Consider the following 16,297-nt stretch of genomic DNA (forward strand, 5'->3'; position numbering starts at 1 on the left):
AAAAAAAAAAAAAAGAAGAAGAAGCCGCCGCCACAAGTCTTTGCTTTTCTTCACTAACTGTTGCTAAAATATAAGGGGCCTAAAGGGTAAAGGACAATAATGACTGTGTTTTAAAACCTCAAATTCCATGTGAGACCAAGGGAAGAGATGGTTAGCTGGTGCAAGAGCTGTTTCCTAAACAGTTTAACCCATACAGTTTCTTCAAATACCACAGCTACATGGAACTTTTAATAGGAAGTGAGACCTGGTAGGTTTGCATAGGTTAGTGTGAAATAGTGACACATCCCTAAGGAATTTGGGCAGAGAATAAAAATACATATGCAGGTACCCCCTGAGGAGCTCGGCTTCCTCACCTGGATGGTTGCTGATGTTCTCACAAACATTGAGGACTGATGGTTTGATGTGCTGAGCCCTGTATCACAGGACTTGCCCTCATGAGTCTCCTTACTGCAAAGGAGAAGCTAAACCTGCTTACAATTGTGCCTAAGTGTCTCCCCCTGAGTACCTCTTCGTTGCTCAGATGTGGCTCGCTCGCTCTCTCTCTAGCTAAGCCAACTTGGCAGGTGATCTTACTGCCCTCCCCACTATGTGGAATCTGACTCCAAGGGGTATAAATCTCCCTGACAATGTGGGATATGACTCCTGGGGATGAATCTGGACCCAAAACCCTGGGATTAAGAACATCTTCTTGAACAAAATTTAGAGGATGCTAAATGAAATGAAACAAAGTTTCAGTGGCTGACAGATTCCAAATGAAGTCAAGAGGTCACTCTGATGGGCATTCTTATGCTATAGATAGATAACTCTTTTTAAGTTTTAATGCAGTGCAAATCTTTTGTCCCCAAGGACATCAGAGAGCCAGGTGGTAGAGAGTAGACAGACGAACTGGACGATGTGGACTCTGGGGACATCTGAATGCAGCTGCCTTCTCTGCATGGTGAGCAGGCCTGTGCGTTAAGGCAGTGACAGCACTAAAACCTCACACTGTCTTCGTGATTCTGTTCCACATAAAATGAGCCCATGGGCACATCCCAGTGGAGCCTGGGGAGTCCACTCTGGCTAGGGAAAACAATTTCAAAGAAGGCCTTCTGGCTTCAGGCTGGTTGGTCTTAAAGGGTGACAGCAGGGCATGACCCAGAACCTCAAGTGACTGTCTTGTGGGGACAGGCCTTCCTTATCCACCATAAAGGCCACAGTGGATGGAGGTGGAGTGATCAGGCCTGGAGCCACCTGGGCTGATGGAACATTGGGCTAATCATCTCCACCTGGCCCTTGTCTGTCATTACTCTTGTCTTCTAAAGGCCCCTTATATATATTTTTCTTAAAATTCATTTTTATTGAGACATATTCACATACCATACAATAATCCAAAGTGTACAACCAACTGTTCACAGTACCATCACATAGTTGTGCATTCATCACCCCAATCTATTTTTTGAACATTTTTCTTATACCAGAAAAAGTGAAAGAAAGAATAAAAATTAAAAGTTAAAAGAACACCCAAATCATCCCCCCCACCATATTTTTCATTCAGTATTTTTTCACCATTTTTCTACTCATCCATCATACACTGGATAAAGGGAGTGTGATCCATAAGGTTTTCACAATCACACTGTCACCCCTTGTAAGCTACATTGCTATACAATTGTCTTCAAGAATCAAGGCTGCTGGGTTGTAGTTTGATAGTTTTTCAGGTATTTATTTCTAGTTATTTCTCCAAAGAACTGACTGAGGCAGGTGAGCCACAGGTCTTCATTCCTAGATGAAAACTGCGCCAGGATTTCAAAATGTCAACAGAAGTTCAAGGGAGCACTGGGCTTAATAGCTGTGGCCCGTTTAAGATAAGAAGCCACTGCAAGTGCAATGGAGATGCAGGACATGCAAGATAATGAGGCCAGGGCACTCAGAGGAGAAATAAAATTTACCTCCTCAAATCAGCAAACTAAGGAAAGAGAGAACAATACAAAGGTAGTAAACAAAATTAAAGGAATTAATTGCTCTGTGACAATATTTCAAAGGGCTGAATTTCCTTATCCAAATAGGAGGACATTCAAATAGGGTGAAAGTAAAATTGAGTAGTAGACTATTTAGAAGTAAAATATTAAAATACAAAAAACATAAGACTTCCACTTCCAGAACTATGAAGTAAAAGTACTCTTTTCCATTTCTCTCTTTGAGTACAGCTAAAATTGCTTGTATTACATATAAAACAAGAATAAGAAGAACAAAAAGGGAAAGGAGAAGGCAAACAAATCCAGAAACAGAAAAACAATAGGGAAAACAAATGGAACAAAACAGAGTCCTTTGAAAAGATCAATAAAATTAATAAGCCTCTAGCAAGACAAACAAAAGTAAAAAGAAAATAGACAAATTACTATCAAGAGTGAAATAAGGGAATCACTACAGATCCTGCAGACACAAAAATGTTCACAAGGAAATTGTATGAACAGCTCTAAACACATAAATTTGGTTAATTACATGAATGGACTAATTTCTCAAACAGAACCAACTATTACAACTTACTAATATGATATAGATCATTTGAATAACCCATAACTATTAAGTAAATTGAATTTGTAACATGGACAGCTGAGAAAGAAGTCTCCAGGCTCAGATGGTTTCTTCCAAATTCCACCAAATATTTAAATAAGAATGAAAATTATTTCTACACACTCTTTACCAGAAAACAGAAGAGGTGGAAACACTTCTGAACCTATTCTATGAAATAAGTATCACCCTGATTCAGACTCCAAGTAAAGGTGGATGGACAGAAGGAAGGAAGGAAGGGGGGAGGGAGGAAGGGAGAGAGAGGAAAGGAGAGGAGCAGAAAGAAAGCTGTACAAATGAAACAACACCATAAAATTGATGCAAAAATTCTTAACAAAATATAACCAGAAAATTTAACTATACACAAAAAATAATTATATACCCTGACCATACAGATTTCATTCCAGGGATGCTAGGTTTGTTCAATATTTGAAAATCAGTCCATGTAATCCACCATATTAACTATTGATACATATAAGGACTTGGATGGCTCTTAAGGGCACTGTGCTGAGTGAAAGGAAAACAATTTCCAAAGGTTACAGGCTGCATGATGCCAGTCATGTAAATCTCTTGGAATGACAAAGTAATGGAGCTGGAAGGCAGATTAGTGGCTGTCAGGAGAGAGGGGTGGTGGGGCAGAAGGGAGCAGGCAAAACTTCACAGAGATGTATCATAAGGAAGATCATCATGGGTTGGGATAGTTCTGCATGATCCTTGCTCTGGTGGTTAACTGAATATTTGTGTGTGATGAAATGACATCGAACTAGACAACACATCATACCAGTGTCAGTTTCCTACTCTTGATACTGCACTCTAATTATATAAGATGCACCAATTGTGGGCAACTGAGTGAAGGGTAGAAGAAACCTCTCTGTATTATCTTCGCAAATTTCTGTGAATCTATAACTATTTCAAAATAAAATGTTAACAAAATGCAAAAGATGGGTTGAAAGTAAAACTATGGGCAAACATGTTAAAAATAAATGAAGTATCTGGGCTGTGAGGGGCTCGGAGCTCCGCCCACGGTGCCGCCGCTGTCTCTAACATGAGAGGAAGCGATGAGGAGGGCTGGAAAATGGCAGAGCTGCAGATATTACTAGACGAGGAGACCCCGTCTGGCAAGAGGGCGCTGATACAGTGTTGCCAGAACCTGACACGAGGGCTGACTACTGTGAGAACAACTACATACAGGCTACAGACAAGAGAAAAGCTTTAGAGGAGACCAAAGCCTACACAACCCAATCCCTAGCTATCAATGATTATCAGATAAATGCACTGGCCAACAATGTACTCCATGCTGGACATCCAAGCCCCTCGGCTTCGGAGAATGGAGTCTTCCATCAATCATTTATCACAGACGGTGGACATTCACCAAGAGAACGTGGCTCGAAGAGAGATGGGTATTTTGACAACAAATAAAAATACATCAAGAACTCACAAAATAATAGCATCTGCAAATATGGAGTGCCCTGTGAGGTATATCTGGAAACCCATTGACTATACAGTTCTGGATGATGTGGGCCATGGTGTCAAGCACGGAAATAACCAGCCTGCAAGAACTGTCACACTGTTGAGAACAAATCCTCCTACTCAGAAACCACCAAGTCCTCCCATGTCAGGCCAGGGAACACTGGGACAGAGTACTCCTTACAAAACCCTGGAACCTGTTAAGCCCCCAACAGTTCCTAATGACTACATGATGAGTCCTGCTGGGCTTGGAAGTCAGCACAGTCCAGCAGGACAGCTTCTTTGAATCAGAGACCGAGGACACACGGTGGATGCCATGGAGGAAGTGGAAGCCGGGAGAACAGCGGAAGCAGCAGTATTGGCTTTCCCATCGCCATGCCTACACCTTCCCCACCCACGGGTGGACCGGCCCCGGGCTCCGCTCCTGGCTCCCAGTGCGGCACAATGAGCAGGCAGAGGTCTCCGCACAGCTCTACCACCTCCCCGGCCTCCTCCGGTGGAGACACGGACTCCCTCTGTGACCGCCCAGTTTTCTGCTCAGCCTCATGTGAATGGAGGTCCTCTTTATTCTCAAAATTGATTTACTGATAGTCCAACTCCACCAGACGAATTCCCATGTTTGATGATTCTCCACCTCTGCCACCACCACCCCCAGTGGATTACGAGGATGAGGACCCTGCGGTAGTTCAGTATAATGATCCATATGCAGATGAGGATCCTGCCTGGGCCCCTAAGAATTACATCAAAAAGGTGTTGCAATATACGATTATACAAAAGACATGGATGATGAGCTGTCTTTTATGGAGGGTGCTGTCATTTACATTATCAAGAAGAACAATGATGGCTGGTATGAAGGTGTCCACAACTGAGTGACTGGTCTGTTCTCTGGGAACTATGTTGAATCAATCATGCACTATACTGAATAAACTCTTGCTTTTAAAGTAGGTTATTATTATTCATACTGTGGGACTGTTACAGCTAACAGAATTGTCTTAATATGTTTTAAAATGTGCCCATATTTTCAGGACATGCTATTTTATTGGCATCTTTGAATGTCTTCACATAAGCATAAATCTTTGAGGCAGTTTGTGTATTGCTAAACAGCATTTTTTACAAGAAGCTGTCCAGAAGTGATTATGCTTATGTATTTACTAACTCACTGGTAACTTTATGACCAACCTAAATATTCTGGGGAAGTGGGGTATATAAATATTTAATGAATCATGATTCAGATTGTCCCATTACATCTTTCACTGCAATATGGATACTAACACTGTCAGACTAATATTAAAATACTGGTGCTGGTCAAACTTTTCATTTAGATTCTTTCATTCTATAACTATACTGTTTGTTTAAAGCATGCAGACAAATTTATGTATTGAAATATACTTAAAAAAATCCAAGATGCTTCCAATTTGTTAATATTTTACCTGGAGTACTCATCCATCCTTGTCTCTAACCAACTTGAGTTGCTAAGATCTCCATGTGAAACAAAACAAACAAAAAAGGGTGATCTGTAATGTTGTAATTTGTATCTAAGTTTTTTAATGAGTGAATTTGAATTATAATTTTTTTCCATTCACAAATATGTAAGTGAACCAAAGGTCTTTGTCCTTTCCTTCACTGGTTTGATTCAAAAAATAAATAAATAAAATAAATGATACTGTTTTATTGCAGAATTATGGTTCTGTTTTTCTCAATATATTGACTTTACAAAAAATTTTAACCTTATCTCAATCTGTCCCAACAGCAACATGACTGATTATGCAGATTTACAATCTGATTTACAAGTCAATCTGGTGAATTCCTTTTCTAAAGTAACTTTTTCAAAGCTAAGAAAATGAGTCAAAAGTATGCATATTCATTCTGTAGGGAAAATTCTTAAGAATTGCTATTTTCATCCTTATGTTATACAGTGGACTGTTGTATTCTGGTTCATTGAAAGGAAATTATAAGTGCATACTGCTTTTCTAAAAGTGGATGCAGCTGATTTTTGAATAGGCACTATTTAATCCATTATCTGGCACTGGCAGTGAAAAAAGACTTTGAAATAAAATAATTGGGAAGGAAGGTGGGCCATGTATTAACCAGTGGGCAGGGATATGCCTAACCAACAGATTTTGTCTTGTCATTTGACATAATTGAAATGCAACACATGCACTTTGTGTGTCTCCTCTTAATTTAAGGGAGGGTTAGAGGGATGTTTTCTTTTTATCTTGTGTATAATTCTGTATTGCTTAGGATATTACAGTAGAGCACTCCTACATGGGTTTCTGTGTATTGAGGATTTGTTTGGATTTCAAATTATGTTTATGTGCTGGGCAATATTTAGACTTCTAACAGCATAGTGAAAGGTATAAGAATAGTAGAAAACATTTATTTTTGAAAATTAAAAACGATTGTTGCTACCAAATCAATGTGACTGTTTCACATCCATTTTGCCATTAATTTTAAACATGATTTCAGTATCATAAGTAATTAACTACCTTCTGCTTTTCATTTTTGAAGTGGATTGTTAATTTGTATATAACCTGTTGTCTAAATTGTATGTGCAGTCTTTTATAATAAACCATTCTCCTATAGGAAGAAAATGAAAAAACAAAAGAGACATGATTAGTTAATATTAAAAACACTAAAATGGAAGTCAAGGGCAAAAACTTTAAATTGAGACAATTAATGACAATACTAAAGAGAAAATATATGATCCATAATAGATATATAATATACACATATGCACAATAGTCTTTCAAAGTATATATAATAGACATTGAAAGAATTATACTTTTATTGTATCTATATAAATTATATCTATAATAGTCACGGACTTGTTTACACCAAGCAACCTAGGAGTAAAATTAAAATAAAATATTCTGGAAATACTTTTAAAACTGTGATAAGCAGCCCAATCAAGGCAGAGTATTTTAAAATCTCTCAAAATGTGACAGATCAGGTATAAAAGACTTTAATAATAATATCGCTGAGCTTTATTTTCATTAAAACATAGAAAGATGTCCCCAATACCTCTAAAAATATGTTTTCTTGTCTTATTCACTGGAACATTTACAAAGTTAAGCAGGTGATTTATCACACACACATGCAAAATTAAAATGAATTTCCAAAAGTAGGGGTGGCACAAACACTGACTGTAATCATTACTCAACAAATTCAAACACACACATATGAAAGATGGTTAAAATTAAAATTCAGAAATAGTCTCTAAACTATCCCTGGATCAAAAACAAAATTACATTTAGAATAGAAAATTACTTATAAATCTATGAAAAGGAGCCCATGTCACATTAAGATTTTTGGTCTGCAACTAAAACTTTATTAAAGGACAATGTTTCCCTTTAAATGTTTTTATTGTTTTAAGAGGCATACAAAAAATAATTGAACTAACCAGAAAATAGCATTCTGTATCTCTACAGAAATGTCTGGCAGGATACAAAGAAACTCCTCCTGTGGAGGAAGCTAGGATTGGGATTGAGAATTGAAGACAATTTTGGCTAATCTATAATATTTGAAGTTTTACTGTGAGGGTGTACTCATGTGTACTTCCATTATTTATACAATAAATTCATAGTCTTTAAAGAAAAAGAAAAGGATTAATCAATTTATACCCAGATAACCTAAGTAAGGAAAATAGGAAAATTAGAAAATGAAAGAATAATCAAAAACATATGCAAAAATTAGGAAGAATATACAAAGACTTGGGTCAGATTAAAATAACCATAAAAGAATTTCAACTAGGTGTCAGATCAATCACAGGCAAGTTGAATGTGGTGACAACTGCACCTGGCTGTTTCCTTATTACCTGGCCATGTTTGCAGACTTCCCTGGGTTCCAATAACCCACAGACCCTGAGAGCCAACCATTGCTTGAAAGGATAGTGGTGGTGCTATAGAGGGGTTGGATGTGAATTATTCCTAGTTTTGAATCTCAGACCCTTCACTTAGCCATTTGGTAGCTTTAGGCAAATCACTCAAACTCTATTAGCTTCAATTTGGTCTTCTTTAGAAAAGTTAGCATGAGAATAAAAACATTTCAAAGAATGGCTGTGAAGGTGCACCATGACCATTTATATAAAACCATATGGTATATGTTTGCACACACATTCATATGTGTATGTTTATGTGGATATTATATATATACGTGTGCATAGAAACACCTGCATACATACATGTGAATATGTATATATACATACATATCTATATGAAAAGTTGGCTCTAAAATATGAATAGTGGGTTGTCAGGTGGAGTTTAGTCTCCTCTTTATGGAAGGACAGAGCCAGAGGAGCTGGTTCCTGGTTCTCCGTGGCCTCTGGACATGGTGCCCCATCTCCTTCAGCCTCCTGGGAAGTCATGCCTGAGGTGGTCCCACTGACACTTGGGGTGGGGGCAATGCCCAGTGCACAGGTGAGCACAGGAGCACACACTGCTGTTGGGACCCCTCAAGTGATGCTCAGCTTCACACTGGGAATTTGTCCCTGAGAAATGGTGCCATTTTATCTTCCCACAGTGGGGCATGTCAGAGGCATTCAGGCTGCACTTTCTAAGTACCTTGAAGAGAGGCTGGGGTCATAGCCAAGTGACACAAACAGCTGGCTGGGTTCCAGTGTCCCCAGGGCATTCTCCAAATGCCCAAGTCCTCTGAGCCTGGCAACCCTGAGGCCCAGAACCAGGGAGGAGCCACCCAGCACCTTCACACCACCTGCACCCAAACCATCCAGGGTTGATGTGGTTGGGGTGAAAGATGCTGAGAACATGGCAGACATAACCAGGTTCCTTTAACATTAAAAGGAAATCCAGCATTTCTCCAGGTCCCTAAGGAGTGGGAAACCCTCCAGAAGCCTCCATCAACATAGTGAGTACATTGCTTAAAGGCTGGGGACCAATCAAAGATTTATCCTCAAGCCGTGTTCAGTGTAATGCAAATAACCCACAAAGAATCCATTGCTTCTTTCAGAGACCACAGTCTGCCAAGCAAGCAGACCACTGCAAGGCAGAAATGGACCCACCCTGCAGGGAAATGGAGGTGTGACCTGCACTGGCGGGAGTGAGGTAGAGTTACCTGGAGCAGGGCATCTGAGCTGGCAGAACAGGGCCCCATCTCTGGATGGCTGGGTGGCCAGAGCCACCAGGAAAATGAGAATCAACCTTTCACCTCAGGAATCAGGAACTGTGATATCACAGGGGATCAAGTTTAGAAGCCTCAACCCAAGAGAAATCACTTTTATTCCAGTGTATGTATGTGTGTGCACGTGTTGTGCACACTGTATGCACATGCATATAATTACTGTGAGCCACTTTTTCTCCTTATAGTAGATTTTGATCATCTTCCTTTATCCATAGATACAGACATGGTTTATCTTGCTTCAACTTCCAAGAGATTATGGGTCACTGCACAGCTGTTTTAGTTCATTAAAGCTGCTGAAATGCAATATACCTGAAACAGGCTTGTTTTTAACAATGAGAATTTATTAGTTTACCAGCTTACAATTCTAAGGCTGTGAAACTGTTCAAATCAAGACTTCATAAAGATGAGACCGGGATGCCTCTGTTGGATGGCAAGACACATGGTGACATCTACTGGTCTCTCCATTCTCTTCTGGGTTTCATTGACTTCAGTGGCTTCTTTTCTGTTTCTGTGGATTCCTCTATTAGCTTCTGTGATTTCTCTTTTGGCTTCTGTGTCTTTCTCTCTGAATTTTATCCTCTTATAAAGTGCCAGTATTCTCCAGAGTGGCAGGAGACAAGAGAGAGGGACAGTCAAGTGTCAGAGGGGCAGGGCTTTGAGAGCCCATGTGAGGTGTTTCCTGAGTGTTAGGGGGTCATCTGGAGACTGTGTTCAAATGTCCCCAGACCCATGACAACTGTGAGCCAAAACCTGCAGCATCTCTGAGAGGCAGGTAGGCATCTGGTCCAGCTTCACAGGGAGGGAGAACCCAACCACAGAGATGGAGATCTCAGCCAGAAGGAAGAATTCAGACAAGTTCCCCAGGCCAGTAAAACATGATTTTTAAATAAAGTTATCAGATCAGGAATCCAAACAGTGAGCCATTTAAGAGTGAGAAGCTGCATGAAATAAAGATGTGCACTAGGTACTTTTCAGATGGCTGAGAGTTGTGGCAGTTGTGCTTTTAGTGCCTGGGAAGTGTTATAAATAACCAAGCAAAAGGGATTTTCCCATCCATCCTTTCAAACACACACAGACACACAGACACACATGCACACTCTTTAACTGTGTCTTGTATTTTTCAGAGGGTTCCAGAATCTAAAATAAATGATTTACTCTGATGCAGATACTGAATGTTCCAAGTTTTCACCAGCAATGAGTTATGCCAAAGAAGCTCAAATCCCAAGCATGTGAAACAGCTCAGGACACAAACCAGGACCCTATATGTCAGATGGAAGAGAGCAGGTTCCCTGAGAGTCAGTTGTGGGGAGGGCACTGGGGAGGAGGGTCCCCGTGGAGGGTTCTTGCTTTACTAATCAGACAGAGCACTCCATGACAGGCTTAGCCATGTCATTCCTTCTCCTCTGCACAAACACTTCCCTCCACCTGCAGGGTCTGGTCCCCAGCACTGGGGAGAGGGGACTGCAAACCAGGGGAGCTTCTCTGTTTCTCACTCAAGCTTGTCTCTGAGCCCTGAGGTGTGGGGAGTGAGAGCTGAGGGACCTATCCTATTTTACTATTTCAGGAGGAGCATCTTCCACAGGATGGTGAGGATGGTCAAGTCTAAAGACCAAGCTCTTCAGAAGAAAAGACAAAAGGCAAGCCCAGTGGACATCCTGTTGGCTGTTCATGTCAGGTCCCCTTTCCTCATCTCTGAACCACTTCCTTTGCTGCTTGTGCCATCCCTGGTTGACCAGTTGACAAGTTTTAACCTATTGCCCACTTCTGAACCCTGCCAAAGGCTTCCAGGCACAGACTCTTGCCTGGCCTGAGACCAGGGGTTCACAGAGCTCCCCAACTGTTCTGTGCTTCCTGGGGTGTCTGTACCATCACAGCCTCCTGTCCATGCCACCCTGGCTCCCCATGGCTCCCCCACCTTGACTTCCAGCCTCTCACTCAAGACACCCTGCAGTGCTAGCTCATGGGACAGAGACAAAACTATAGAAGGGGCCCATGCATGTTCTCCGGGGGAAATGGACAGATGCAGGAGACCAGAGAGAGAGGGAGACCAGAGGATCAGACATTCATTTTCAGTCCCATGCAAACCATGAAAAAGGATAATCAGCAATCAAACTTTCTCTTTCACTGAGGGTCTCCATCAACAGGATCCTCTTTCCCAGTGAGAAACTCAAACTTTGAGATATTTCAGAATTCCATAGTTATTGCCTTTTCTGCCTACAGGAATTGAATCATGCCCCCACAAAATATGTGTTCATATCTTAATCTGCATTCCTGTGGCTGTGAACCATTGGCAAACAGAACCTTTAAAGATGGTGTTAGTTAAGGTGTGCCCAAACTGAAGTAGAATGGGATTTAATCCAATACAGATGAAGTCTTGTAAGCAAAGGAGATTAGACATGGGAGAAGATGCCAGAAGTCAGTGGAAGCCACAGTAGCAGACACAAGGAGAGAGAGAGATCACCATGTGATGGAAGATTGTTGGAATTCTGCAGACTCCAGGAGAAAGCAAATCTTGCCAATACCTTAATGGTGGATTTTTAGCCTCCCAAACCATTAGAATGTAAATTCCTGTTGTTTAACCAACTAGTTTGCAGTACTTATCATAGCAGCCCTGGTAAACTGAGGCAGACACAGACCAGGAGGAAAGATAAAGACCTGGTGTCCTTGTTTCCAGGTGCTGCTATGGCATGCTCACAGAGTATTTGCAGCAGAGTTAGGAACAACAGGGTTATACACATATTCATTCATTCATCTACATATTCTCCATTCAACAACAACTTACTTAGCATATTGGGCATGAAGGGTTATGGAAGGGTGTTCCAGTTTCCTAAAGCTGCCAGAATGCAAACTACCAGAAATGGACTGGCTTTTATCAATGGGGATTTATTAGGTTGCAAATTGACACTTCTAAGGCCATTAAAATGCCCTAATTAAGGCATCAAGAGGAAGATACCTTCTCTGAGGAAAGGCTGATATTATCCATGGTTCCTCTGTCAGATTGGAAGGCTCATGGTGATGTCTGCTTGTCCTTCATCTCCTGGGTTCTGGTTTCAAAATGGCCTTCTCCAAAATGTCTCTGGGCTTCTGTCTCAGATTCTCTGAGTTCTCCAGTATGTCTCTGCTTTTTATCATCTCATGGAGGACTCCAGTAAGGCTGTTGAGACTGATCTTGGATGGGCTGGGTCACATCTTAATAGAAACCACCTAATCAAAAGGTCCCACTCACAATAGGTCTGCCCCCATAAGACTGGATTAAAAGAACATGACCTTTTATGGGATACATAATAGATTCAAACCAGCACAAAGGGACAGCAATCATTTCATTCAACAAATGTATATTGAGCAACTATTATGTGCCAGGCTCTTTGCTAGGGTTGGGGATCAGTACCACTGGAGTAAGTGTCCTTTAGCTGGATTTGGATAAACACCTCAGCTGCTTCCTGTGGTGCTGGCTTAGCTTTTAACCTTCTTAGGACAGTGCCTGACATTCATGGGAATGGACTTCACAAACAAGGTAAAGTCCCCTGGAAAGAAAGCCTTGTGTAGAGTTTTGACAGCCTGGTCCTCAAACCAGAGTTGGAATAGTTCATCCTAAAGCCAGCTTGGAACATCATCAGCCGTGTCCTCAGGGTCCTGGATAGAACTGTCTGGGTCTTGGGTTGGAGCCTTCCCTTCAGATATTAGGGGCAGCAGGAGGGGCTACAGGTGAAACTCTCCAGGCTTGGTTCATGAGTGGGAGACCCAAGCTGAACAAGCATCCCCTGCAGGCTGCTATCAGCCTCACACCATCTGTGAGCACAGTGAGGTCCCACTCCCCTCCTCCCATGTATCTGGAAGAGATGCTCCTATAATTCTGTAATCCCATAGATAGACAGGGACTTGGAGTTTGCCAAGCCAAGCTCCTGGAGAAGATGAACCAGCCTTGGCTGGGGCACTCCTGATGACACTGTGTCTGCTTTCTCATGGGGCTGCTGTGTTAGAAAGCTGCTCTCTAGAAAGTAATGAAATCTGCCCCCTACAACTTCCACCTACAGATCACAGTTGTATCCTATGGCGATGACACAGGACTGATTTGTTTTCTCAGTCACAATATAGTCCTTTGAACATCTGAAGCCAGAAATCTTTTTTCCCTAAGCTTTTTCTGCTATCACCAACTCTGATCCACACACCTGTTCTCCATTATTAAAACCAAAGATAGCCTTTATTGCAGGGTGTCTGTTAACTGTGGTTCCCACTAAATCTACAATATTGTATAGATGCAAAAACTGTCATCATCTGATATTTGTGCATCTAGCTGTTGAATGCAAAATAAATATTTCATGTAAGTTACTGCTAATCTTTCACAGTTAACTTCATCTCTGGGGTCAACATACAAGTTGATAGCCTTTCCTGAGCCACCCAAGGCATTGGAAGGTCCTCCTCATGAAAAGTGCTACAGTGCATGCAGACACATTGTTTTGAGAAGAAAAACAGAAGAGCAAATAAAGCATCAACAAGTCCCAGTTCATCTGATAAGGCCCTACTATTCCTGGTACAACTGAGCAGAGAAAACCCAGTACCATTGGAGCATGGTGATGAGGTGCTGGGAGGGCAGCATCTGTTCCAGAGAGGGTGTGTAAGGGGATATGAGAGGCTCTGTGGAAGGCAGAGGCAGCCCTGGGAATGTGGGCATCTGGTAGCTAGATGGGAGCCAGGATGTCCATGGTCCTGGAGGGGGGACCCTGATGCTCTCCCCACATCCATGGTAGCTAAACAAGTCATCACTCCAGCTTAGCCATGCCTAGAAGAAAGAGGGACAATGAGATTGAAATTACACCTCACAAAGTATCTGGATTTACTGCTTCTGAAAATAAACACTGAACATTTTTCATCTTGATAATACACAGACTCTTAGAGGGGCAGTCAGTTCACTTCAGTGGAAAACAATAACTTCTCTGCTCAGGAGCTGCAGGCTACAGAGCTGCAAGGGGAAACCACATTTATACAGCAGCACCAAGAGGATGCTTCCTGCAAAGACAAGCAAGGTATTCAATTGATGCCTTACAGACACGTCTCAGTCAGTAAATGGCTGGAGATATTTATGCCACAATAAACCATCAAAAAGGAAGGCAACATGGTGTGTTTTCCTACAGCAAATTAAGGAAGTCAATAAAGTGGAGCACCAGGACTTTACTAGCAAATACATCAGCCACAACAGAGGCAAGATAACCTTGACATTGTGCAAGATGCCCCAGATTTCAGTATCTGGGCAGAGAAATCAGGGTTTTCTGTGACCAAGATCTCCCTTAGTTGAACCACCCATGGCTTAGGCATCATGTTTGAGTCTACAGTTCCTTGAAGGCAATTTCTGTAAGGTGATGGTAACAATTGGGAAGTTGTTTGTATAGATTGTGGTCCAAGGAGAACTGCAATCCCTCAGAATGCTCATCTCTTCTTGGTGCAAAGAGATATTACCTGGCAGGTGCTTGTCATCATTTGTGGTTTGAAGTCCTGGCAATCTGTATGGCAAAGTGTTGTTTCATTTAAGATGCTCATTTTCTTTCCTTCTGTCCCTTATTTTTTAATGTTGCTAGTGTTTTCACTGGTATTCAGAACACCTTAAACCATAAATATCAGTGCCTTGAGATTATTTAATTTTAATTAACTGCAAAATTCATACTATATTTAGCACAAATCAAGTATTTATTGATTAAAAGTTTGAGAACAGGATTAACAAAATGTAGACCTTTCAAACCAAAACACACTTAGAAAAAACAACAACCAAGATTTAAGAAATTTTGGAAAATCTGGGAAAAAAGTAAAAACAATAGCTGATGGAGGATTTACTTTGTGCCAGGCACTATTCAAAGCACTGTATAAATATTAACTCATTTAAATTTTTGCACAATTCTGTGAGTTATGCATTTTCAAGATGAGAACCCTTAGGCACAGAACAGTTAAATGACTTTCCTATGGTGCCTCTTCTTTTAGCTGTAAGAGTTCAAATTTGAACCCAGAACCAATGCTTAACCCCTACACTTTACTGCATCTCTCTTGATTAAAAAATATTAAATTGAGGTCATAAAATTTGATTTCACAAATAAGACCTAATCTACTAATAATTAAATAACAATTACTGGGCTAAATTTCCCTTTTGAATGAAAAAGACTCTCCAATTAGGTCAAATTAAATATACTATTCTCTTAATATAAGATGACAGTTGGTTCACACATCCACACCTGCACACACAGACACACAACTGAAATTTAGAGTCAAACTTAGAGTCAACAGTATCAAAGTTGTTAAGGAGGCCTGCTTCTCTCCCTTCTTCTCATGTTTCCAGAGATGCAAAAGTCTTCTCTAGCTCCCAGCTGGTTTCCCTGTACACTATTACAAGCAGTTTTCTGTACAAGAGGGATCATCTGGCCAGTGGGAAGGGGAGAGGGTGACTTCTAATGGATCCCATTTACCACCTTTAGGTTCTCCACACTAAACTGTGAACAGTGAGGGTGTGCTTTACTTTCTCTCATGATTTCAAGGACCTATCTGTGGGCTGTCACAGCAGGACTTTGCACTTTTATACCTTGGGGAATCCAAGCTGGGACACTGAATTTTGTTCCCACGTTTCCAGCCTTTGGCTGATGGGTAACTTGGTGATCCCACTCTGCAGAACCAATGTTCCTGAATTCAGTCAAGAAAGAAAAGGAAATGTCATTTTCCTTCCCATTATAAAGCTGGCACTGTTCTTTCAACTCACCTGGCTCTTTACATTAGTTCTCAGTTAGTTAGGAACCTAGAGGAGAGTACAAGAGAGTGATTACCTCCCTTTAATTGAAAAAAAAATCAGCTTTGGACTCCCACAAACTTGGTTAAGAAATTGAGATAAAGGACACAAAGACAGAGGACATCACTTTGATGATACCTTGGTTTTGGACTTCTAACCCTAAAACAATGAACCAATAAATTCCCATTGTTTAAGCCAACACATTGCATGGTATTTCTTTCAGCAACAAGTAAACTAAAACAATTGTATAACTGAAGATGTGAATTGTGGCAAAGTCTCAGCCTTTCTCCCTGAATACAAAGAACCAGTGCAGAATCAGGCTCTGAAGCTGGAGGTCCTAGACCCACCTGGCACATCACAGCACAGCAGGGTCCCCTCCTGACA

General features: G+C 41.1%; 1 pseudogene; it reads left to right on the forward strand.

Moving 5' to 3' along the window:
• Window positions 1–3,329: 3,329 nt before the first annotated feature.
• On the forward strand, window positions 3,330–5,583 carry LOC119519893 (annotated as a pseudogene).
• Window positions 5,584–16,297: the final 10,714 nt, after the last annotated feature.

Source organism: Choloepus didactylus, chromosome 24 (assembly GCF_015220235.1).
Source record: "Choloepus didactylus isolate mChoDid1 chromosome 24, mChoDid1.pri, whole genome shotgun sequence".
In the NCBI taxonomy this organism is placed as follows: domain Eukaryota; kingdom Metazoa; phylum Chordata; class Mammalia; order Pilosa; family Megalonychidae; genus Choloepus; species Choloepus didactylus.